The sequence below is a fragment of the Anser anser genome (genome assembly GCF_964211835.1).
Source record: "Anser anser genome assembly, chromosome: 2".
NCBI classification, from domain to species: domain Eukaryota; kingdom Metazoa; phylum Chordata; class Aves; order Anseriformes; family Anatidae; genus Anser; species Anser anser.
The window spans coordinates 12770283-12797700 of record NC_139721.1 but is presented as its reverse complement, the minus strand read 5'-3'; the positions used below and the strand labels follow the sequence as shown (position 1 = coordinate 12797700).

The 27418-nt window shown below is 39.6% G+C and overlaps 1 long non-coding RNA gene across 1 annotated transcript in view; it reads right to left on the bottom strand.

Annotated features, from left to right (window-relative positions):
* Positions 1–26469, bottom strand: part of LOC310893490 — a 30243-nt gene extending 3774 nt beyond the window's left edge. The window contains exons 1-3 of the long non-coding RNA XR_014579011.1: positions 26202–26469; positions 25761–25796; positions 23639–23777 (exon numbers count right to left, since the gene is read on the bottom strand). This is a non-coding gene — a long non-coding RNA (uncharacterized lncRNA). The remainder of the gene's footprint in view (positions 1–23638; positions 23778–25760; positions 25797–26201) is intronic.
* Positions 26470–27418: the final 949 nt, after the last annotated feature.

The window sequence follows — 27418 nt, the reverse complement described above, 5'->3', positions numbered from 1 at the left end:
AGACATTGAGGTCTAAATCAGTGCATTATCAGAAAAAGGGGGCCAGATGAGGAACTCAGTGACCAGCCTGGGAGAGGACTGGTACCATGACAGCAATCCTATTGTTTAACATATCCACAAAGTCTTGAAATGTAAGTTGCAACGTACTCACTGGAAGAGGTGAGGCGCCAGCCCTCATGAGCCATGCACTGTCTTCATTTAACCTCTGTGCCTCAGCCTTGATTCCTGGCAGAATATCTCAGCTTCAGCAGCAGCAGCAGCCTAAATCCCCTGGGAAACCTAGGCAGTAGCAGGCACCATTCCCTCCTGAGCATCCCTGCCTGGATGTACAGCACGTTGACCCACAGCCAGCATCCTGAAACAACCCAGAGTAAACATGCCGAGCAGCTCATACATAACAACTGTTACAGATCTCCATTGGGTTCTTCAAACACATTGACATATAAATACCATATTGGCCAGGAGCAGAGCAAAAGTAGTTTCTTTTCAGGCTGAGTGAGATTTGAACTCCAGAGTTCAAGTGGGAGATGCTGTGACTATTACTGGCTTTCTACGTTATAAGGAAGATGACTCCTTAACTAGTGAACTCATCAGTGTGTAAACCAGTTGATTGTCAGGTAGGTAAAGGGAGTCTAACAGTTCCACCAGTGACAGATTTCTAACATCAGGTCTGTGCTCACCACATAGCTGCATGCTAGAAGATGAAGATACATGGCATTTTTTACCACATTATACATCTGGAAATTCAAACTTAACCTGAATTCGGAGAGTCTGAACTGAAAAAAAATAAACAAAATTTAATCAACTGTGGCTTCATGTAGCCTTGGAAATAGCTATGTCTTGAGTGCAGCTGTGCTTGTTATGTCAATGTTTTCTGATATGCTACAGTAAGTTACGTGTCAGTTACAAGGAAGTTACTCCTTTGTTACATCAGTCAGGGTAATCTTCTGTGCCATGCATTTGTTGAATTATTTGTGGTGCTGATAACACAAGAAATCCCATGCCCTCAGCATGAACCTCAACTAACAGCAGTGTCCTGAAGATGCTTGCAGAGCAGCCGGTGGGTCACCATCCAGCTCAGCAGCTCAGCACACTTGTGTCTGCAAACCAGCATCACAGCCCCTCTCTCACAGGCATGTCCCAGTACACCTTGCCACCCCTTCTCATGTGTTGGTGCTGTGCTAAAACACATCAGAAAAAATTGTATCTTGCTGGAAAACTTGATTTGTCCCTGGAATAGTCCTGAAACTCTCTTTCATGCCTCTTCCAATTGCTTTTAACCCATTTACAACCTGATCTAAGGCTGGTAAAATCAGTGAACAGGTAACACTTGGCAGAACAGGGCATTGAATCTGACAGTTGTGGCTACCTTACTGTTAGCCACATTCCTGTAGAGTTATATATCAACCAGGGAAGAGAGGTGTCTCTGGAGAATTTAGGGAAGGAAGGAAGGAAGGAAGGAAGGAAGGAAGGAAGGAAGGAAGGAAGGAAGGAAGGAAGGAAGGAAGGAAGGAAGGAAGGAAGGAAGGAAGGAAGGAAGGAAGGAAGGAAGGAAGGAAAGAATGGTTTCCAAAGCTTTTTTTAACCTAGATTTTTAATAGTATAAAAGCTTGTATGAGCCTAACTTGTGTTTTTTAATATACTGAAGAAACAGTCTTCAGGAACAGAGCTAAGATCTGAAAAGTGAACACGGATTTGCCCAGGGAAACAGTAAGAACTGACATTAGCAATAGCTCCAAACTTTCTTTCCTTTTCTGACCTTGGGATTAAACCCCTTCTTAAGGAGCCCATGCTGTGTAGCCCAGCCTGCAGACCTCACAGAAAGAGACACCCGTGCATTAGCACTTTACCATTTATCACTTACTTAGTGGACTATGGAGAGGGTGCCTCGGTTTACTGAGGCCTCGTGAAGGGGTCTCCAGCACACTTGGTCTCTACCCCAGGACTGTGTTTATGTAGTAATTATAGCCATGACAGCTAATTGAGTTTTTCCAATCAATCACACTGGAAGTTTTGTTTGTTTTCCTGTGCTAGGGAACAGGAAGGTTTTACCCTTTTCTAAACACTGAGAAAGAAATGAAGGACATTTTTCAGGCACAGGCTGAAAATTATCATTCGAGGAAGGTTAAATTAGTGAAAATTCTACTTATTTCACGTGTAAGTCTATATGTAATGACACTGAGTTTTATCTACACTTTATAGTAGATAATCAAAAGAATTTCATAACAGAAGCCAGTTCCCCTTCAGTTAATACATAGAGAGCAAGAGTAGATGTTCTAAAGTCATTCCGCAGGCTGGAAATAATTGCCAGGTCTCTCGAGCACTACTCTCCAATGATTACTAGACCGTACAATCTCCAGTGTCAGACCAGAACTGAACAGCTGATCACAGACAGGAGCATCCAGGTTTGGTTGCCACAGCAGGGAGAAGACACAATCTGGTTGTTCCAAGAACTCAAACCAGCAAGGACAGGAACCCCTGAGATAAGGAGCTGTGTTTTGCCCTTCCTCGGTGCCTTTGCCACGTTCATTAGTGACTCTAATGTCCATCTAAAGAACTGTCATAAGGCTGGGGTGTGCACAACTCTATGGGTTAGTCACTGTCCTGGGTGGCTGCTCCATGGGCGCAAGGCAAATGTTTCAGCTCCTTGCTTCACTCAGTGGAATCACACATCTCTTTTCATGAAAGTACTAGCACAGATCATGTCAGCCTTCCTGTCAATGCCGTTTACACTCCTTTTTCATATATTTGTCAGTTCAGTGCCAAAATTTCTTCCTATATGAGCAACTCCTATCTACCTTTTTGACTCACTAAAAAATAAAGACATAGCACATTCCAAAATGCTGCATGCCACTGCTTGGTGCACAATACTCAAGTGGTAAATATCCATCAGGAATTATGTTGATACAGTTCCTTCCAACCTCAGGGCAGGGAAAGGGACTAGTCACCTGGTTTCCGCCTTTCTCTATTTGAAGATCCCTGAACAAATAGTCATAGTAGTGTACCTTACGTAGAACAAATCTAACCTCAGTGACGGTATGGTTGTCTGGCTTTCACAGGCCACACAAAAATCATCTATGTTCCTGTTTGCCAAGAAATCATGAACTACAGCTTGAAATCATCTGTACAAGATGACCTATCAAAGTTCCTTCCTGCCTTATTTTAAGGACTTCAAATAAAACTGTGTATATACATCATCCAGAGGTTTAGCACAAAGAAAGCTACAACCTGCAGATGTCCTGTTATACAGGAAGAAAGTTTGCACCCTACTACTACTTCAGTGTTCATCTTGCCTTTCATAACAGAAGGGAAAAGTTCTGCACCTCCTGGGAAAGCTGCTTGCTCCAAATGATGATGCACAAAGAGAAGCATGTGGTGACCAGTGGGTTTATGAACAGACGGGTCTCTGACAAATAAAAAACCAAACACTTATCTCGTGTTCCCAGACTCACACTTCTTTTGGGGAAGGATATTTCTATTAACAGCTCTACTTAACTGTCTTTTATCCTTAAAAAGAATAAAGAAGTTGGAAGTTTGCAACACTGGCTCTGCTTTCTTCTAGTCCCAGAGAGCAACATTGTTTGTTTGTTTGTTTGTTTTCTGGATGTATAATCACAAGGCAATGTCCTACTGGTAAGCCTAACTGACCTGCAATTGTGTTGAAAAATGCCACTGTGGGGAATCAGAGAAATTAGCAAATTAGATAACGAATGAGATTGACACACCATATGGAATCAGCTGCTGTTTCCTAAATGGTAGCATATGACACTGGCTCTTTGAAGTTCTGACTGATGCCAGCCTCACTGTTTATTAGTATCACTGAGCGAGGTTGCTGGATATTTCCCATGCAAAATCAGAGCTGAAAAATGGGATCTGATGCACCATCAAAAAAAAATAAATGTTATATATGTATCTTGCTCCTGGCAGAAGATGATGCCTCTGGCTGGCAAAGGGACAGCAGACTGCTAGTGACCTCCTTAATCTCTTTTATACTATTAAATTTTGGGATAAACTGAGATTTAAATTGTACCAAAAACTTATGTTGGCTTTCTCCCTGAAGACATTTTTACCTACTGTAGTCAGGAAAAGTTGGATACCAAGTCCTACCCCTTCTGACCAGGGAACTGACCAAACGTTTCTTCACAGCAGTTCAACAGAATAATTTGAATATATATATTTAAAAACAAGCAAACAAACAAAAAAGCTATTGCTTTCTGATGTGTTAAATATCTTTCTTGTCTTTCAGTGTTGCAAATGTGGGCTTCCCAGGACATAAAATATTAAAAAATAAAACAAAACACAGAAACCTTCTGTAAGGAAGACAGATTGCTAAAGAGTTTGGATTGCTTATTGTATGGTGATTAAAAACATAAATTCAGTACTGCACCAATCACGGTTCCCTCACTATTTTTGCCAAAATCTCTGTTTAATGCAAGCTTTTCTCTGCATGTGTTGTACATCTACCACTGAGAAGCAAACAGAAAAACTGGAGACACAAAAGGGACTGAAGCAAAATCCAAGACCTCAGCTATACTCAGCTCCGAACTCGTGCTTCTATCTATTAATAACATATAAAATACAAATTACTTGAAATGTGTGCAGAATTAATATTTAATTTTTTTCCTCCCTGAATCCTCACTGAGCACAATAATAAGTGTGATCCCCAGTAGACAGGCAGGCAGTAAAGTCTTTGATGGCAAATAAGTTATAAATCAACAGGATGTCAGAAATGTTAAGGTGGTATCTTCCCAAGGAAAAGGGATATACTTTTAACTTGAATTAGCTACCATAGTGCTTAGGCCTAATGAAGACAAAGTAGTTGATAGCTTTTGCAGAGGTTAGTGGGTCAAAGCAAACCCTGGGGCTGCCCTAGGCTTTAATCAGGTCTGCTGACATCTATCAAAATTAAACTCTCTTCCTGGGTATTTTACCTCATCCTAGTATACTGAGTCCTCTGTCTTGATTTAAAAATGCCCTTTTTCTCCCTAGTGAAAATGAAGTCTTAGAGGTAAGAATAACAGGATGTGTGTTGACAGTTCAAGTGAAGGGTAGGAAGGATGGGAAAAAAAACAATGGGAAAACAAGATGGAAAAAGGAATGGTTTATTGGTTGAGGGAAGTCAAAGTTTTATATATATATATATATAATGTAAAAAATAAAGTGAGTTTGATATACCATATATAAACTTGGAATAGTAGGTACGGATTTATCTGGGCATGAAATACTTCCATACATCAGTAGGATCGAAGAAAATCCAATAAAATCTCCAAAGAATTTTTACTGAAATCAGCTACCATCTTCTTGTTGTTTGGTTCTTTTGCCAGATTCTACTTTTTTCTTCCATAAACTGTTGTCACAAGCAGAAACTTTTGGAGTACATTAATAAAAGCTTTCACCATCCCCCAAAAAACATTGGTCTGGGAGGGAAAATTCTCTCTTCCCACCCCACCCCCCTCTCTCCTCCACACACACACACTCACACACCCCGCATTTAAAACACGTATTCAAAAGGACTGCTTCAGACTCTCTGAAAGATTAGTATTTGAAACAGGACAAATGAAGAGGAGCTCAGTATCATCATTCCCATCACTGGTCCTGCTCTCAAGGACAAGACTTTCCCAAGGAGTCCCTCATAACCTTAACATTCTCTTCGATCTCCAACAACTTCCTCATGACATTTACCATCCTTCTGCCAGGATGTTGTACCAGCAAATCTGAGAAAACTGTATCAGTACCATCACTTTCAGACATTCCCCAGCTGCCCAGCTACCTCCAGAAGGCATGAGTCTAATCATGGTAGTCTTTTTTTACAGGATTGTGGAGATCCAGAAAGGAGGTTTTCAGTACACTACAAAAAAAAAAAAAAAAAAAAAAGAAAAAAAAAGAAAGAAAAGCTTCATGATATGAAGCCGCAATGCTCTACAAAGCAGAGCTCTGCCTTGATGGCCTGTGACAATTAAAACAACTGGGAAAGGACCACATCTGAGTGGTCTGCAGAAATGTTGCAAGTTTGTCATCACCTAACTTTTTCTTGAAAAGAAAAACCTTTAGGGGAGGAGAAAATCATGCTCTGGAATCCTGGGTTGCCTGGATCTAGGACCGGGAGCAGAAAATTCTGCTAGCTTTTCTGTTCTTCCTGTTGGAACAGCTGCTCCAGCTGTTTCTATAGCTGCTGTTCCTGCCTCTGTTTTTTTTTTTTTCTTCAGTAATTTCTATACTCTGGCTGTAGCTTCTGCCCGCGTATCACATTGCACAGAATCCAGGGGGTTATACTATCAACCCTATAAATGACTGGTACTATTTGCCTAGTATGTTGAGCTTCTGACCCTACTGCAAATACAAAGAGTGGTTAAGCAAAAGAAAGAGAGCAATTCCTCTGGATAAGATGTAGCTCACTGAGAACTTCATTGTTCATCCTCTCCTTGAGATGACCTTTTTTCTTTCATCTTTTCCACGATTACCTTTCTTATTTGCAGACTTACTGTGATTGCAAGGTGCTCTTCACTTTATTGTTAGGTTTCAATGGCAGTGGCACAGTTCCAGTACCTGTACTTCAAAATGTGTATTCTGGACCCTACTGTGCTCTGACTCCACTTCAGCAGTGACCAATGCATGCTAACAGGTAAAACTGTCAGTACCTGAAATAAATGTATAATATACTGTTGCTACATAGAAAGCAACACTGTCTGACACAGGAATTATGACAACTTCACAGCAGAGTTGGTTGGATCATACAGCATTTATGGATCCAGTACATATAAATTCTCATTACCATTTTAAGGCTTCATAAGCTTCATTTATCATTTAGCTTACTGGTCATATCCCTTAAGAGCTGGATAATATGCAATTCTTTTTCTAATCAAGATCTCTTCCTATAATGTCATTGTTGACACTCAAGACTTACATTAGCTGAGACAGCATATGGAAAAAAGGTGATTATCCATAGCTGGATGATTAAATCTACTCCATAAACACTAATGTTAATGACTGCCAGGCTGTCATATTCTTCTTGTTTCAAGCCTGATGGCTAAGCGCATTTTTGTTCTCATTACAAAAGCAAAAATCATTCTTAATTTCCTGGAAGAGCATGGAATAAATTCCTGTTCCATCCAACACAAATTGAGTATTTCAGCTGCCTCAGTTGCAAACTCTGTTTTTTGAATAAAAAAATAAAATAATAATAATAATAATTGTGCAACATAATCATTCCATCTAAATACTCTGATATTCCTTAAAATTCCTGTGGCTATTTTGTCAAGGGTTGTGTACACAATGATGCAGAGTAAGGCTGTTGGTTTTTTTTTTTGGTGGTGGTGGTGGTGGATTTTTTGTTTGTTTGCTTTTGTTTGTTTGTTTGTTATACACACACAGAAAGAATGAGACTTTAATATATTATTAATAAATAAAAAATGGTCTAAAGAAAATAGCAATATCTGAGATCAGTATTCTATATATTTCAGCCCAAAATATTGCACAGCTAGGTAAAGTCAGAATAAAATATTAATGTATTATTAAAAATAGAATAAGAAAATAAACTAGGTTAAGCATACATATCTAAGAGCAGCAGACCCTGTCCTAAGTGAGATCCTTCTGAAGCCTTATTTGAGTGAATTATTAAGACACAATTACAGAGAAAGTAGAAATGCAACTAGTTATGTCTCCTGGATCTGGTGGATTTTGTCCACTCTCGGCTTCCCATATTTCCCTTACACAAGGATCCGAAAAAGGCTCCATATGAATGAAGGAGTGCACCATGTGTGTTCTATTATAGCTATGACACAACATTGTCTCCTACTTGCAGTGCAGCAATTCCTGCAAAGGCAATTAGGACATACCCCCAGGGCTTCGCCATATCAGAACTAAGGAGCGTCAGTAGTCACGAAAGAGTTCCTGAACACTAGCAGGAAGGATTTCTTTCCTCCCTGAGTCCTTACATGTCTGTGATTTCCATTTCAGTCAAGGTAGACAAAACCCACATGTGACTAGAGTAATCTCCAGGTGACTGCTAGCAAACTGGCAAACTGATTAATCCAGGAAAGAAAAGTCACTCATTGTTCAGCAAGCATTTTGTAGGAAAATCAGTGTCTCCAATACAACACATCTAGGAGTAACAGAGGCTGTCCAGCAAAGGCAGACCCATGTGAGACCATTAAGCCAGGGTGGGAGCAGTTTCTTTGTGCTGCCTTCATTCCAAGCATACACACTCTTCCCAGGCACAGACTTGACTGATCTTTTCCAAGATCATGAAAATTAAGTATTTCTTTTCTGGCTGAAATAGATTGGGAGCAAGTACTGTTGACTGTGATATGTATTTCACTTACAATGCCTTTGTGGCGTAGACTTTCTCTACTTTATTGGTAAACTCTTTCATCCGCAGAAAGACAATAATCCTTACATTTTGCCTTGAAAAGATAACTTTCTTTCTATTTCAAGTTCTTTAGCTGCCAGGCATGAGAGAAGTGTCCTAATTAACCAAAACCATTAAGAATGGTTAATTGTCTCTGAGCCCTCCAAGGACCAGAATTAACTCAACTATTATCTCTTCCTCTGCTTTGCCGTGCTGAGTTTGTAGAGGATGTAGGTGCCATCTTAATGATCCTCTGCCAAGCAGTGAATCTATGTCACTTCTTCATGTCTCAGGAGGAAATACATTCAAAGACATCTGGAAAGTCTCGGTGCTGTCCATTTATGACTTCCAACAGTCTGATGCCTGCTGCACTCAGACAACATGCCAGAGAGAAGATTTCTGCACACCGAATTCCAACCATACAGGGTTAATTTGAAAAATGCCTCATAAGTCGATCAAAAGCTGAAAACCATTAAGATCAATTTGTTCTTTTCAACAGAAATTAGCTTATGAGTGTTTTCACTTTGATGGTTTCCATTAACCAAAAAACATATTCCTACAGCAAGTCCCCCTCCTAATGCAGCCCTTTTATATACAGGGCCTCAGTTAGACAATAGAGCAGGGTCTGGTTGGTTTCCAAGCTCTGTAACTTGAACTGATGGAAAAGAGAGATTGGACCTGATGTATAACATTATTTATGAAAAATGAATGCCCCATTGGCAGTGCAGCGGAAAGGGGTGCTGTGTATGCATTACCAATGTGGATGTGGGAATGGGTGAAGACAGACATCAGCTACCCTGCCCATGCTTCAAGTTGATCAGATGTAAACCGAAGCCAGTCTGGAGGCTTTATAGCTAGCTTCATGCAGAGTCAGTGCCCTGACTAATACATCCTGTCTCTCAACAAGGCTTATTACCTCACACACAGCTCCCACTACATAACTCTCACATCAGAGCCTTTGCCATCTGTAGCTCCAGCACAGGAGTTCAGGTCTGCCTGTAGACACAGCCACTGTCTGCAAGCAAGAGAAGGCAAACTATGAGGTGTGAATTTTTTAGGTCTTTAAGACATGTTAAGATCAAGGAGCAGGAATATATATATGGTAGAAACTGCTAAGTTCTGACCCTTTTATTGAAAGCATCAAAATCACTGTTATAAAAATAAACAGCTTCCCCTTTTTCCCTCATTACTTGGGCTGAAAGCTGTTCCAGAGTCTCTCTGCTTGGACTGTAAGAACTTCTTTACTTTCCCAGACTAAATGTGCTCATAGGCCATTTATATGCTATTGCTCTCCTAGGCCATTTTAATTCTTGTGTTTCTGGATTCAGTTGATTCATAGTTTGTGACTTCCTGCCAATGCCTCAGTCATGGACTGTGATTCTTCCTGCCCTACTGCCAGCACAAGTAAGGAACTAGAAGATAGATCCTACCCTAAAGTGTTAACAGATTTAGACTAAAGGCAGCCGGTGGATACAGACAGTTGTGAGTGTAAAGCAAACATGGGCTGTCTCAGGTGGTGATACAGCCACCAACAGGCTACTCATGGCTGTGCTTTTGTAATGATCAGATCTGAGCAAGAATTTGAAACAGGGAAAGAAGTGGCTTTTTGGAAACATTTAATCGGGGGGCAAAAAAGCACGAAATGGCAGAGCACAACCGTATTTGAAAATAAAATGATCTGTGCCTGCTGGCTGAGTGTATACCCTAGGTCTGCTGGACACAAAAGCTGACCTTTTGGGAAAAGTTACTGTACAAGATGAGAGGTGGCACAGGATCTTCAGTGCAAAGTTTTGAAAGAGAGAAGGGGGAGTCAGTGGCAGGAAATTGCAGTTGCCTAAGATAATGTGGCCAAAGCAAGATGGGAATGTGAGAAAAGGACTGCAGTGGTTTGTAATGGCCAAAAGTACTCTGTGGCTTTGTCATGCAACAGATGCCCTCTCACAGCTGCCCAGGCCTGCTCTGGGGATACGTTAGGATTCAGTGAGAAAAGCATCATTTACTAAATCAATAACAACACTTCTGGTTGTGTATATGTTTCCTGGGAGGTCTTACTGTAGACACAGGCCAGGCTCAACCCTATTTAGCTCATGAAGCCTGACATGAGCCAATCTTGCCATGAAATGTCTGCAAAACATATTATTTCCCTTGTCTGACTGTGAGTTATTTTGTCTCTCAGTTATTGGAGTTTATTTTAAAACAAAAGCAATTTATCTAAATGAATGTTGTGGCTGTAGTCTGATCTTCCCATTATTTCCACATCCTCTGGAGCAGCTAGTGGTGAAATTTCCTCCTGCTTTATAGATTATAAATAATTTGTACAAGATATCGCTTTGAACCACCAGGATTTATTAAACTATCAGAAGCATAATAGATGGTTGGCAGATGAGCAGAACACTCCTTTACCTATACACATTTCTAACAGCCTAGAGTAAAAGCACAAAAGTTATCCTTTCTTTAACTAGCTTTAAAGACAATGTGTGCTTTGCCCTCTAACTTGCTTCTGAGAACTGGCAGAGGAAATCATTCTTTCCATCAGCAATTCCAGGCCTTTGGACAGAGTAGCTTGAATATGACCAAAAAGGTTGCAAAATTTTTCAGTAGTGTCCCACGAAGCATATGAAGTACCCTCTCTTTGCATCCAGCAATTAATGCCAATAAGTATAAACTAATTGTTAACATCTGTGGTAAGCAAGAACTATAAAGTTGGGTCTGTTCTACTCATTTTCAGTGGGTAAAGACATACTTTAGTTTCAAACACCCTGGAAGGAGAATACTGGAATTGAGAAACAACAAGATTTTTCACTAGTGCTTTTTATTACGATTCCCTCCTAACAGAACTTTTGCAAGAATAAAAAAGGACTTAAAATCCTCATCTTGGATACACTGCCTAACTGAAATGGCAGGTCAGGGCAAAATAATAGAAAAAATAATTCTTTATGAGTGAACAAGGGATTAGCGGTTTCAGATCGCTGCCTAGCAGACCATGTACATACCAAGACTCATCAAATTGGTCTGCTGTGATCCATTGCTCATTTTCCACAATAGCTAGTTTCATAAGCATGATGATCATTAAGGAAACCACCTAAGCAATGTCACATTTCCAAACTATACTTTGCTCCAGGGATGGTGTTGGGTGCCATCAAAATACCACAGCAGCTGCCATCTGGCATGCACCATGACTGCCCCTTGCTTAGCAGAATGGCAGAATGGTACAAGCAACAAGGTTCTGCTTTGGAGGAGGACCGGGAATTTTCCTTAAATCTATACTTTGCAAGGTGTGCCCCATCCTTCAGAAAGCTGTGCTCCAAGAGGTCTTCTTGAACTTAGGAGAAGGTGTTTTTGAGGTCTGTGACTGTCATTTCCAAAATAAATCTGCATTGAGAAAGAGCAAGGAAACTGATGAATGGAAGCAGCAGGTAGCTGTGCACTGCAGATGCTGCACAAGTTTTTCAACTCGTGTTTGCTTCACGAGTCTATGGGATAGAATTGAGTGAATTTTGAACTGCTTTGATGCTTTAAGTCACGACAGGGGCAAGAAACAGTAAGACCTTGAATATGCTCTGTACAAGTATCCACTTGGCTTAAGCATCACAGGAATTATAATCCCTGAAATAGTTGTCTCTTTTTCCAAGGCGATGCTGTAATACCAGTTCAAAGATACCTACAACGTGTCAGTGAAGGTTCCCAAAATCTCTGATTCCTAGTAGCAACCATGCCTTCACCACCAGCTGTGAGCTTCTGTTGTGCCCTCCCCACATCTAATCCCTGGCACTTGAATGTTGTTATGTTTCCTTTGCTTGGTTACTGCAAATATTAAAGCAGATGGCAAAAGCTGTAATAAAAGGCATTAAGCTATAATGTCTTGGTATGAAATTAGCAGATCATATTTACATAGACTGTGACCCTAGACTGTTAAGTACTTGTTAAAAAGTTTATTTTTCTTCCCTTTATGATATCTTCCTCTTGGTTTCTTTCATTCAGTGTTCTTTCTAAGTCCTCTCAAAAGTACTGCACAAAATAAAACACTGAAAACAAACAAACAAACAAACGAAAGTTAAAAAAAAAAAAGTATTTGTGGGATTGCTTTTTATAGCAAACATTAACTTCGCATAGGGCTCCATAGCCTGAAACATTCACTGTAGTGAACATCACATTCACTGTAGTACTAACTAAAGCCTTACCTTAGTCAAAGATTATGAGAAAATTCTTTTGTTTGTTTGTTTTATACTAGGCTGAGCCCAAATTATCACAAATACTAATATAAAATATAAAATAAATATAACATATGCTGAGGTTGTAAATCTGCTAAATAAGGCACATTTATTCTATTTTTAAAAATGGAAAAAATAGCCAGGTGTTTTATATTCTTGGTCTGGATGCAAAAGTAATTAGGGTCAGGCACTGGTCAACTAATGTAATGCAAACGTGCAAACGTTCTGTATTTTGATTGCACCTCAGGTTTCATGGGATGTTTCTTTCATTTTTCTCTACAGCTCCCTGACACACACAACTAGCTGTCCCAAGAATCTGACAGGCCCACCAGGCTCTTTGAGCATGCACGAAAGTCCATTAGTAGCTAAACTAACAAAATAATCTGGACAGTACTTGTAAGTGAAGATGCACCAGTCTACGGGCTGGCAGACAAAGTTGCTAAGCCAGTACCCATATTTGAGTAGTCATGGCTGTCCATTGAAGTTCCCTCTGAGTGAAAGAGGGGAAACATAGACCTTATTTTAACAAAGGAAAAAAAAAAAAGAAAAGAGAACTACAGTGCAGTCAGTGTCACCTCTGTGCTTGGTGAAATCATGGAGCAGATCGTCCTGGAAACTAAGCTAAGGCACATGGAATACCAAGAGGTGACTGCGGACAGTGAACATGGCTTCACTAAGGGCAGATCGTGCCTGACAGATCTGATGACCTTCTTCAACATGGTTACAGCATTGGTTGAGAAGGGAAAAGCAACTGATAACACCTTTTGCACAGTGTTTGATATAGTCCTGCATGATAACCTTGTCTCTAAAATGAAGAGATACAGATTTGATGGTAAATGCTGGAAGGACCTGGACAGGCTCAAGAGGTGAGCCTGTGTGAACCTCATGAAGTTCAACAAGGCCAAGTGCAAGGTCCTGCATCTGGTTCAAGGCAATCCCAAACATGAATACAGTCTGGGCAATGAGTGGATAGAGAGCAGCCCTGTGGAGAAGGACTTGGAGTTACTGGTGGACAAAAAGCTCAACATGAGCTGCCAATATGCACTTGCAGCACAGAGAATCAACTATAACCTGGACTGCATCAAAAGTGTAGCTAGCAGGTCAAAGGAGGTAATTATCCTCCCCCCTACTCAGCTCTCTTGAGACCCCACCTACAGTACTGTGTTCAGCCCTGGGAGCCCCAGGATAAGGAAAACATAGACCTGTTAGAGCAGGTCCAGAGGAGTACCACTGAACCAGGTTGCCCAGAGAAGCTGTGGATGCCCCGTCCTTGGAAGTGTTCAAGGCCAGGCTGGATGGGGCTTTGGGCAACCTGGCCTAGTGGAAGGTGTCCCTGCCCATGGCAGGGAGATGGAACTAGGTGGTCTTTAAGGTCATTTCCAACACATACCTATGATTCTATGATCTCTTGGTGCTACCTAGATCTCCTAGAAATCTGAGGAAAATAAATCTCTTGGAACCACTTAAGAAGGCATATGATATTGTGATGACCCAAGCTGGTTTGTGTGCATGCCAGAGAGAACAAGCTTTGCTATATGGTGCTGTTCAACGGGAACTGACCATGACAGGGAGACACTGAGGATCAAACATCTGGGAGAAGTCCAGAGGTAGGCATGAAACAGAGCTTATCCCCAGAATGCTCTCACGTCCATTTCAGAAGTGAAGCAGCTTTTACAGTTGAGCTCTTTTGATGGAAAGAATAAGCAGATATAATCTAGTGTGTCTTTCTCAGTCTGTGTGGCTGGCCTCCCAGGGAAAATCTCTGATCTTTTCCAAGTATGGCACGTGTAACCCTGGGGCAAATGAGAAGCGGAATGTGTGTCATTTATTTGCTTAGTGCTGTGCAAACCCCCAGCATCCTGTGCTGGCTACTCTGTGCTGAATGCTGATTGTTCAAAGGACCCCTCCTTGCTAGGACTCATCTCAGTACTGGAGAATTAGATGGGATCTCTTCCCCTTGGCACAAGGGTGCATTGGATAGAGTCTTCCACATTTTGTGTTCCCACTGAACTCAGCAGGGCGTCTGGATGGAATAGCTGGTCCTTCGGTCACCCAATGTAAACATTAACCGTCAAAGTAAATATAAGCAATGGGCTTTCCCACACATGGTAATTAAATAAGCTTCCTCTATTCTCTGCCACTTTTTGCATTAAAGGATCTTCATTGTTTTGTTTTAGCTTTAATGAACATGGCACGGAAACAGGTTTAGTAGAGAGTTAGATAAGTGGGTTTTGCATCATTTCTGGTTAGCTATGATACTCAGACCTACTTCATCCTTTTTATATGTTAAAAAAAAAATGGTTTAATCATACAAGATAACTCATCTTTTTCTGCCATCTAGTGACAAAAACTGCAGCTTAGCAAGTTTATGGACCTTTTATCCTGGTCATTTTTTTTATTCAGTCACACAGAGGCAATAAAATACAGCTATCAACATGCGTTTTCCTGATCATTCCACAGCACTTCATGTGATATGAACGTGGAAGACAGCACAGAGTTGTGTTTTGCACTTTTATGTACCTTCATTTTCACAATTCTTTTTAGCCTCTCCGCCTGTACATAATGGCTTGGTCAGTCCTGCAATGGAGAAAGAACATCCCTAGCATCAAAATCCATGTGTCTTTAGAGAAATCCACTTACATCCTGACTTGGTACATCATCTGTGGAGGTTCTCCCTTCCTTTCTGATGAAACTGAAGACACACTTCACTGATGCCAGTAAATCCACTAATATACTTAAATGTAAGCATATGTTTTTAATGCTCTGATCAGCCAAGTCTTTCACCTGTTATTCCAAAATAACTTTGTTGGGGGGCTATGATATGAAATGAGAATTTTCCTAATACTTGCCCAACCAGAGCCTTATCCTAATGTATGAGAAAAAAATCTGAATATTTTTATGAAGGTATGAAGGTAGACACCAGAAACTCATTTCTAGGTTTTTAATATCACCTGTGTTACAGAAGTACTTATAGAAGACTTTAATATGCTGCATGATTTTTCACTAAAGAAGAAGTCTCATTCAACTCCCATTAAAATCATTAAAAAAATCAACTAGTCTCAACACACATTGGGTCAGGCCCAAGATAAGCCCATGGAGAAATGATGGTGACATTCAGCCTCTGCACGACATGTATATAGTTCTTGGCAGGGCTGGAAAGCAAATTACCTCTGCCTGTTTCTCCAGACAATGTCAAAATCATCAGATAAGGTGAGTGAGAATGACAATGCACATTAACACATCACTTCTATCTTTATATTAAACATTGCAGCCTTATTAACAGCCGGCCACCTTGTTATACTCATTGAAGCAATTTTACAGACAAGAATTAACAAAGCAAAGCCATTATTTTTGCATCATTTCCAGTGAATGATTATATTATTTTCTTCTCTAATAATGGGGAAACGTCGCAATACCTCCTTATACATGTAAGACATGAGTGCTATTAATAAAAAGTGCTGTGCTCCTGCGGGGGAGGTTCTTATAGGTATTTGATTGCTGAAGATTTATATATGTGATTCTCCTCAACTGTGACACTAAACTGGCCCATAAAGTCTCTATTTGAACAATAGTATACCCATCACATAAATTTTACTATCATTTTAATGAAGTGCTTAGAAAGATTATCTATGCCAAAATACTGCACTTTTAATTTCAAATAAAAGGAAACAGTTCATATAAAGATTACATGTTAATAAGAAGCATTTGTGGGAAATGACTATGAAAACCTTAGCTGGATTTTTCACTGGGGTCAATGCAAAGTAATGAGAGGACTTATAAAATACTAGGGCATCAGCTGTGTTTTATAACCATCTCATAGAAACCAAGACAAGTCCATAGTTGTGTCTTTTCTCCAAGCAAATGAATGATACAACCCTTTTGTTTAATTTTCATTTGCTTCTTTATCTTCACGTCTCTTCGGATACATCACTTTGTGTCTATGTGAAGAATGAAAGAGATCCCTATCTTTGAAATAATAATTAAAAAGTAAAACCAAGGACAACACTACTTTTGTAGTTTCCATCAAGGCAAGGTCCTTGCTGGCATGAAGCCAGCTGTCCTGATCCCAGGATACTGCAGTGACACAAGCACAGAGGATTCCTTGAGAAACCAACCTCCGAGATGGACAAGAAAATACTGGCCATGGGGGAAAAGATATTTCCAGACACAATGATGCATTCTAACAGTTTTAACTATCTTTTTTTTCTACATTTAGATGTTTTGCCACAACCTCCCCTTAAGTTTTATGAATCAACAGGCCACACAGAGAAACCTTGGAGGAAATCTAAAAAAGGCTTTTGAAATGGGGAACCATAATCCTCACTCAGTCATGTTTCATTGGTACTTAATGTAATGCATTGCCTGTTGATGTTCTTGTGTCATTGAATGTCATGGACCACACCCTAAAAGGATAAGACAGAATCAAAGGAAAACTGTCTTTTCTTTTAGGGGAAAAAATAAAATTAAATAAGAAAAGTGTATAAGAAAAATGTTTTGTAACACTGACTAATTATTAAATTTAAATAAAACTTAAGACTGCAAAGCCTTTACTTCAATGAATCTAAATAGAATTAAGCATGTACTGAAGTCTGTAAAACTTTAGGAGCCTCCTTTCTATATTTTCACAATGAATAATATAGAAGGGTAATAATGGTGCCTAGCAACAATAATTCAAGAAATAATGACCCGAAGGCCAAAACTATTAGTCATACTGTAGTGGTGGGATTCTTTTGACTGTGTCCTAGGGGATGGAGTTCATAGTGCGATTTATCTTATCCTAAATTAGTTGTCAATATTTGGTGGACATGAATCACAGCCTGAACTCCGTCCTAGTCAGGCACGGTGGAAATACCCACACTGGAGACACCTAAAGATATCTGTAGCTTGTTGCTGACTTGAAATGAATTCAAAAGATTTGTGATATTATTTTTCCTCTCAATTGGCAAGATATATGCAAGATGATGTTGCAAATATAAGCCAAAAGGCGCTTCAATGCAGCTGTTTCTCTTTGTTAAGCTTAAAGGGCTGGCTATCTGAGGACCTCACATGGAGATGTTCTGATTGCAGATGTTGATACACTTGAGTGTTTTGCAAGTACAATAAAAAATAAAAGTGCTTATATGGAAGGGACTAAAAGAAACCCCAGTTCCTAGAACAGGTGTTTAAAATAGCTATGGTTTTTTATGTCTCCACCAAAAAAATATACAATTTTATTTAGATTCTAGGTACATACAATATCTATCTTAGACCCACCTTGTGTATGAATTTCTTTATTCTTCTTCCTAAATTACACATGACTTAACCAGATTTGATTCCTGGAAAAATTAAGCTATTGTTAAATCACTGGATAAACCCTGTCTAAATTTAATTCCTCCAACCACATCCCCACACAGCCGTTTTGTGCATATATTGACCTATTTGCAGAGGGTGTGATCAAGTGTTTGTCTAGCTCAGTAACTCCTGCATCAAAACCCTAGAGAGGAAATGTTGTGACGACAGCAATGCATAATGCATATGCCACTTGTAATTACATTACTATTTATTTACTCAGTGTAGACACTTGTACATTTAGAAATAGATTGAGACAACTGGCTGGTTTTAGACAAGTAATGGAAGAGACATAATATGGTTATACCTGTGAGCTCGCACAAAGTATGGACATAGATGGACTTGTAACTCTGTCTCAGTTGTTGATAACCTCAAATCAAGGAAGAGTTTAATGCAATGAACAGGCAGTTGGCCACAGAGAAATAAAAGGTCATTCTAACACCTCTTTGGAAAAAGTTTATCTAGTGAAAATGAGAAAGTATGATTTCATGTTTTTTGTTTTTTGTTTTTTAAATATATATATATATATAATTTTTCTTATAATTAATTTTTTTTTTTTTTACTCAAACTACCAGCAGCAACACCAGTCTTATGCTTTCAGTTCACATCTTTCCACAGGGACCTGGGTGCCACTTTGGAAACCCTGCAGATGCAAAGTGATCCAGCCCTGCTTACTTCCAGAAGTGAGCTACAGGATTTCACATTTACCATGATCGAGACACATGCAGAGTTACCATGCATTGCAATGAAGAGTTGTATTCTCAGGAAATTGGGAGGACCTCAGTCTCAGGGTCAGAGAATGACTTTTAGGCAAGAAAATAGTGTCATACGCTGTTTTACAAGGTGTTGTAAACAGAGGCACATCTATACTTCTCAGATCTTTCCTTATTCTCCCTTTGCATGGCAGATGAAGGATACTAATTTACTATGTTCCTACAATAGCAATAAATCATTATCCACCACTCAGAGACCACTGTGCAGAGAGGGATACAAAGGGTATTCTTACTTCTTCTCTTATGCATGAACATGTAATCCAATTTACAATCTAGCTGCAAGTTATGGGAATCAGGTTTATGTTCCCAGATCCCACACAGCGTCTGCACAACACTGAGCTAATGCCTGCCGTTCCAGGGAAATATTTCAGACGTTCATTCACCAAAGGGCCATGAGAGTCTGATGGAAGGAGTTAGCTGCATGCCAAGCATTATTAATAACATTAACATATTAAATACCATCTACTTACTGCCAAGCAAAATAAAATTAAATCATCTTAGAATAGTGGGAAAATCTCATTCAACAAAAAAAAGAACAAAAGCCATGGAATTATTTATTCTAAGGTCCTAGCTAAGGAATATCATTTCAGACTTCAGACCACGTGCAATTTTGGGGGGTGTTTTCAAACATTTTCTTCATTTCTTTTTTATCAAGCAACAGGCTGGTCCACGATCATGTTGTCAGTTAGTGGGGACTACCAGTGAGTTTTCTATTCACCTGGAACTAGAGGGACTCTGAAACATGAGGTGGGTCTCCATTTTTGGATATGTATATTCACCTATATATAACTAGTTTCCCCTTGGGAACTAGGAGAGGCCACTGCACTGCCCAAGCCAAAAGTGAAAAACCTCTCCTGCAGCAAGACAGCCTCAAAGCCAAACATCAGGGAGAAGAAGGGAGGTAAATGACTGGCACTGCTGCCTGCACAGCCTGCCAACTCAGCTGAGTGTTGGCTTTGTTCCCCGGGAGCCAAAAACAACTCCATCTAGCTACCTACAGCCACAGCCTGCTATTTGCCACTTTTAAGCAAATGTCATAAAAATATTCTAGTTGAGAAAGAAAAAAAAGAAAAAAAAAAGGAAAAAAAGAGGGATTTCTCTCTTTGTAACCTTTTGTACTCAACTGCTGCCCTGCTGCCCTTTCACAAATATGATGGCTTTGGTTTCTCTGGTTCAGGCAGAAAACCTGCTGCAAACATCACAGCAGTTCTCATATCTGCTTGGGATTGTCAGTACAAATCTATCCCATCAAGGGTAATAGAACCCATTATTGGTCATAGGACTTGAGATTTGCCTTTGTCCACATCATTCACTTGAAACCACATGAAATACTATACAAATCATATAATTAGGTGACGTTTCAAGCTGAGTGGGACCTTTAAATGTGAGGAGTCAGCTCTTAACTGTGGCCTCAGACCAGGGGAGCAGTAAAGAGCCAGCTGTCTTTGTAAGTAGTCAAGCTGAAGTAATTTCCATCATGAAAAGATCAGAGGGAATATACTGCTTTCTGAGTGCAGACTATGCAGCAAGCACCAAAGGGACGCAGATAAATAATGCCTTGATTTTCATTTACGTATGAGATGATTTGCATAGTTAATACCATAAGTGCAGAGAGCAAGTCTAGCTGGTACATAGATGCACATGCATATACCTTCATAGCTAGAGGAGTATGTGTTCACAAGGTTGTGAAAACAGATGGATACGTGTGACTGTGAACACAGATGTGTATAAAATACACACACATACTTGTGGTGCCCTCAAAGGTGTGCTGATTTTCACAACAAAAGGTGAAATGAAATTAATGATCCTCACTGTTTCTTAATGGAATACCATCAAGCCTTTTATGGTCCCAAGCATTAACAGTCATCTGTGAGAAACAGGGGAAAACTAATACTGTTGAGTAACTGCTGCCTAGCAATCATGATGGTACCACAGAATGGCTATAAAATTAATTTCCAGCACTTTGCATTAACCTTCTATACATAAAAGGCAGTTGAATTCAATGGGAGATCAGTTTATGCAGCAAGCAGAAAAAAAAAATCCTGTCTCTGTTAAAAAATAAAATTAAATAAAATTGCGTGTTATTTTGATTTTGAGTATTACCTACAAAATCTGACTTTTCTTTTCCTCTAGAAGATTACACAGATGTTAACTTTATCCAATTTTTTATTCAGAACAATAGCCTCTGAAAATAAATGTATAGATGCCACTAACTGCAGCAGATAATGCATTATCCCTGAAGATCATGTTGGGAAGATCACTACAGGTGAAGGAACTGATGCAGAATCATTTACCATGTTGACTTCATTTTAAAGAGCTGGTGATGTTGGAGGAAGCAAAGTGCATTGTGCTTTACTAAGCAGCTCCCGGCTCCTTCAGCCAGGACCATTTAGAGCCACTGGCCTAAGATCAGCAACATTTTACTGCTAGCCCAAAACTCAAACACTTTTATTAATTTTATTTTGGCAGAACCTAATGTTAGCAAGAGGTGGATGTGTTCTTAATAGCTGGAAAAAGAATTTCCTGTTCACCCCTATTTACAGTTCTCCCACAGAGCATTTCCTTCTCCCCTATTTAGATGCAGCTCTAATAGTTAACCAGTTCATGAAGGGCTACAGACACTTCCTCAGCCAGATCTAGTCCTAATGAAAAAGTAAGGAAGATATTTTTAAGTAGCATTGCTGACTGGTGATATTACATTTGAAGTGCAAGACTTCTCATAAGATTTAGTACAGAAGGAAGGCTGGGACAATCCATATTTTGAATTCCAGTGGCTGTCCAGACGGATTTCTGTTTGTTAGTCATGATGACAAAATGCCTGTTGCTACTTTTACATTCCAAACCTTTTTTTTCCTGTGGTTAATTTATCCCAGGTGAAAGTTTTGGAAGAACTCTGTTTGTAGAATCTACAAATAGCTAGGATCTTTAAGCAGATTTTACTAAACAGTATTAAATACAATATTCATCAGAAATAAAAATGGCATGTCTCAGCAATAATAAACATTGAAGGAAGGCAGAGGGAATACCACATCCTCCTGCACTGAGAGCCAAGAAGAAATCCTCTTGGGAAGGTGAAAATGGATTTACCATTGATTAAAAATAAAAAAAAAAAAGAATATAGTGTGAGAGGATGTCATTTTCTCAGCCTGAGGCAAAAGGTAACACATTTTCACCAGCTGGAAAAAATAGTTGCTGCTGGTTACAAAATTGGCATGGTAGAGCCAAGTTTGACTGTGCTAAATTTGAAGGGCTACACCCATGGAAGTGAGATTTCAGGGGAAAAAAATGGAAGAATAAGACTCCAGTGATGACCACTGGAAATGACAAGGAAATTAAATAGTCACATGATGCTGCTCTCTAAAATAACACATTTAGTGATACCAGTCATCTGCACCTCTTCCAAATTTGAATTATTTCAGGACTAAGAGCCACGGAGAAAGGACTGAAGAGTCTTGTGGATGGACTGTGTTCAACTGCCTTCTGCTGCAATGAATTTTGTGGGTGGTCTTCTACTGCATGTCTCCAACATGTGAAAGGGTTTGCTGGCTCACTGATGCTACTGTTTTGTGTTTATCCTACAAACTCAACTTGTGCTGTTGTGTTGGGCAGACAGCGAGCGTTTACTCTTGACTTGATGGAATTACACAAAGACTTCATGATTATAAACAAAAAGTTTTAAACATGATTCTCTTCCTATTTATTCAGTTGCAGACACATACTTCCAGACTTAACGCGGTTTTCCTTCAAGTATATTCAATTCTTCATGGGCTATTATGTCATAGCATCTTAATTCAATTGCTAATTTTTTCGTCCCTTCTCTAACACTGTTTTTAGAAGTATTCATCAAGATCTCAACCATGCAGTCATCAGCTTTCCCATGTTACTGGTGCCTACTATATTTTTGGTAGTTTGGATGCTGCACAAAAAAGCCACAAATTCTATGGCTTAATGTGCCCTAAAATCTTAAGCAATTTATATCAGCAAAGCTTCACATGCTCAGGAAAGCAATAGCACTTGATGTTAACTGATACTGAACCCACAACCTAGATGAAAATTTTGTATCTGGAAGATGAATTGAAATCATGGATATTGAGTATGTATATTTAAAACTTAAGATTCCTAATCAATTCACAAACATGCTTAACAATTTCAACTGCAATTTTACATGATTTTAATAATGAAAATTAGCAAGACGTATGAAGAAGAGACACAAATTGTAGTGTGTCTTTCTGTGGTCATTTTCTGTACTTGCTGTCTCCTAATTTTTGAAGTATACCAACCTATAATCATTCTTAAGCTGAAGGCTGGTCAGATTGTTCACCTGTTTATTAGAGAGCCATAATCCCCTGAGTAGGAAAACTAAAAACAACTACATGGCTAATACACACATGAGTGCTTTGTTGCATCTGCAAATCTCCAGTTTCACAAACTAGCCCAGGGTTTCAATAAGCTCGATTTGTAAAAGTTCACTGACCTAATCACCCAGAGGGGCAAGGTTGTTCAGGGTCTAAGAAAACAGTGTGTTCTTTAGGTCATATTTCTTCACTAATTTAGGGGAAGACATTTTTCTTGTTCATTTCACAGACCAGCAGTTTCCCAAAAGATGCTGACACTTGGCTGTTCTGTCACAACCCTGGTGCAATTCCAGAGGAGTCAATGAAGAAGTCAATGGTTTGCACCAGCAGGATGAGACTCAAATTTGCATTTCTCTACTATCACTGCAACAAAGTATTTCAGGAGTAACTTATAAAACACCTCAGTTTTTTTTCAATCACTTCTGAAATTTTCTTCTACTGTGAAAGTGTTCAGAAGAGGCCTTGGAGAGAACAATCCTAGGAGGAATGTATAGTTGATGTCAAGAACTGGGATCCTGCAGCAGGAAAATTTCACAGGAGATGCTTCAATGATTCTCCTGAATGTGTCAGAAAGATATATATAACATGTCTTAGAAAACAATGAAACAAAGGCTATAAGATTACCTCTATATGCCTTAAGACGTCTGCCCCAGGAAGAAGTACTCCCCTGCAGACCAGGCAATGCAGGACTTCTGGCATCTTCCTTAAGGACCAGGCACTAGCAGAGCCCTAGCCAAACTGTCAACCTGGGATAGGTAAAAACCTAGAAGAAAAATAATGAAGATTAAAAGTACTAAAGATGGGTGACAAAGAGTGAAGAAGAGGCAAGTAGTGTGAGAGCAGAGGGTTCAGAATGGACTGTTACAGTACTGGAGGGAGACCAGAGAGAGAACAAACCAGCCCAGCAATGCCCACAGCTCACAGGAGATCTTCAAGATGCCAAGACAAGCATCCAGGCTGCTCAACTTTGGTCCCTCCATGCTGTGGCCAGGTGTGGTCAGGATCTCCATGTGGAGCGCTGAGATAATGCTGCTAATGCAGCACCGTGGGGAGCCAGTTTCAAGTGCCCAAAATTATACAAGCTCACTGGAGAAATGCATCTTAATGCAATGCCCAGGAAATATGTTTGAAACAGGACATGAGAATATGGAGTGCAGGATCTGCTGGGTTAGCACTGGGGGACTGTGTGAGGTCCTAGGGCTACTGGAGCAAATCTAAGCCATTTTGTCCGCATGTGTTGTAGGGAGAGATTTTTGCAAAGAGCTACTCCAAGAAACAAACCTGGGTTTTATCCCAGAGGAAACCAGTTGGTCCACTCCAAAAGAGATGTGAGAGCTAACACATTTAAATGAGAAGTTGACTAATGAATACCCTGCTGTGCTGGAAGATAAGTAGATTCAGACAAAAAGCTTTTTTTTTTTTTTTTTCTTTTCTTCCTTTTTGTTGTTCAAATCTGATTTAGTTCTTGCATGTAAAAGGCACAGCGAAGAAGAACAAAATCAATTTGCAACAGTGTCCGGGCTCAAGCCTAAACCTCACGTAGCTCAGTTTTTGACAAGGAAGAGAGAGAGCTGAGCCCAGCAGGAGTTCCCCTGGACATCACAATGCTTATGCAGAACCAGATCCTGTGGCTCTGAGCTGCTTTCTCACAGGGATTCTTTAGGCACAAGCTCTGACTTCACAGAGCATTGTTTTGCTCCATCTCCATGAGATCAGGGATCTGACCATGGTCTTCCTGAGCACACATGCACAGACCATACACAGTGTGTCCTCCGATCAGAGGCCAGCAGTTCCTTCTCATGGCACATAGCTCCCATATATACAGGCAGCAGAGGAAAGGGGAAATTTGCCAAACCCTTCATGTTGTTTCTGGTGTAAGAGGGGATGGGCTGTGGAGTCCAGCATCAATTTAGACAATTTCCAGCTATCTGTGAAGTATGATGTTGTGCTGTTCCTGGACCCAAGCATTTTTCAGCTTCCCTATGGAAAACTTTTGCTAGGTTCCTTCTGGTAGCTAAAGTCCCAGTGTTCAGTCTTGTTACACTCTTGGCTTTCAGAATTTTTTTGTTAGTATCTTTTGTGTTTTTGACTTGTCTGCTCACATCCTCATCAATCTGTCAAAGCAATAGCCTGTCCTTTATGCTTAAATTCAGTTCAGAGTGAAAACCCTCCAGCCAGATTCCTGACTAGTGCTGCATATACCTTTGTTTTGGATGATGTTTCCCATTGCTGCAACTATCTGACTCCCTAAAGAGTATAATTGCTTCTTGCATTTATCCTGAATAAAACACAACTGTTAAACCTGATAACTTCCAAAAATTTTTCAACCGGAATAATATTATACAAGCCTTCTGTCAGTGGCCATTAGGACTAATAAAATATTTGTTTTTAATTCAGTCTTTAACGTAACCTTAGATTTACTTCTTTCCTCTACTACCTACTGGTTTGGAATATCCTCAGTCTTCACGGTCTGCTGTATAGCACTGCCACTGCTTTTCTTTTTTCACTGTAGCATCCCTATTCTTTTTCTAAAGTAACTCTTTTTCTGGTCTTATTGTTTTTCCTTTCTCTCACAATCCTGTGCATATGCTTACCTCCTCTCAGCCAATATCTAGTTTAAACTGTAAAAATTAAATCCTGTTATCCAAATTCTTCAGTCACACAAACTGCTGGTAACCTTTCTGACCTCTGTCAAAAATTGTTTATTACACCATCTTGTTATGCAGTCCCCTTGGTGGATACATACCTTGGATTTATTACTTAAAAATCTGCTCCATTCTTCCTGAAAGGCAGAGGAAAACTTAGTTTATTTTTTTATAAATACTCTTCTTCCTCAATTAAACATACAAACCTCCCCCAACTTTTTTCTGATTCATGAAAAGCCTTCATTTCTCATCTCCTTTTTTTGAGGGAAACATTTTCAGTCAAAATTCATAAAAATATGAATATTATGTTTAAATTACAAGGTCATTAGCAGTGCTCAGCAATAACAGGATAAACCAAAGTACATTAAATCATGTTAGTTTTCAAATCCAGCTGTGTATCAACGGAGGCACGATAATGATCTCCAACAGTGACTGGATAGTAGCTTGTAAACGGCTTGGGGCATTTTGATTTACAAGCTCATGTCCTCCCACAAGTCATCAGCATGTTTAGCAGTACTTGGCACACATGTTGGCAACCTTACCTGAAGTCTTTATCCTACCAAGAAGCGCACACAGACTTCTCATTAATATAGAAATAATCCTGATGCTGGGAAAACCAAAGAAACGAAGTTAGAGAGAAAAAAATACAGGAAAGTGCAGCCTTTCCTTTGGGGAAGTTTTGCACTTACTTAATGGGCTCTGTACCAGACATTTGAGGAGAAATCCTTACCCAATTAATTCAGTGGGAATTTTGCCATTGATTTCAGTGGCACAGGATTTCACCCCTTGTGTTCACATGGACCCAGATCAGAGCCCATGTGAGTCAGCGGCCCAAGGGCATGATAACCTTTTCTTGCTTATGCCAAGTTTTTCTCCTACTTCAGAATGACCCAAGAGATGACTGTGGATTCTCATCAGTGTAAATGAGAACAATATTTGCTTTGGAGGCTAGCATGTATCTCCACATCTTTTCTCCTTTGCTTAAGGGACTCTTTTCTTGGGCAAACTGTTCCTCTGACTAGACAATAGGATTGCCTTTTTTCTTTTCTATTTGTTTTTTAATAAGTGAAATCCAAAAGCAGTTTCCAGAACCAAAAATATGTTCTTGATTGTTGGACTAATGTAATCCATGTTCTGAAATCTTGGACATGTTGCAAAATGTAGAATACTTCAACTCCTTCATTTGTTTCCAGTTACTGTGTGCTAACTGGTACATTTTATATCAAATGCGAATCAACAAGGAGGTGTATATTTGTGGAAGTAAACCCCAAATGAGCCTCATTCTTCCCCAAAGTTTGCTATTCTACCAACAGAAAATGATGGTAGGTCAGGGGGAGTAATTCATTTAGAGACATATTGGCAACTTTGAATGAATTGTTTTCTTCCTTCAGTCTTGCTACATTTGCATACAAAAGCATACAGAAATCAGGCACTAACAGGAATTGTAGAACATCAGTCACTTCCAAATAGACTTCCAGAGAACTCCTGGAAACAATTAGGAAAAACTACATTAAAAATGAAGTCTGTAATCTGTTTACAGAGGGCACAGATTTTCCAGGGAAAAAGATTATGTCTTCAGACTCCAGGTTTTAATAAGTGTCTAATTTCTCTATTGTACAATAGACTCCTGTTCCTCTACTCTGTTCTGTTTGATGAGCATTGCAACATCCAAGGGGTATAAAGCTCTTCTGATGTGTACATTTAATCTAGTGCTTCGGGGAAAGGATATTTCATTTAACATGAAATTTCTTCAGATATT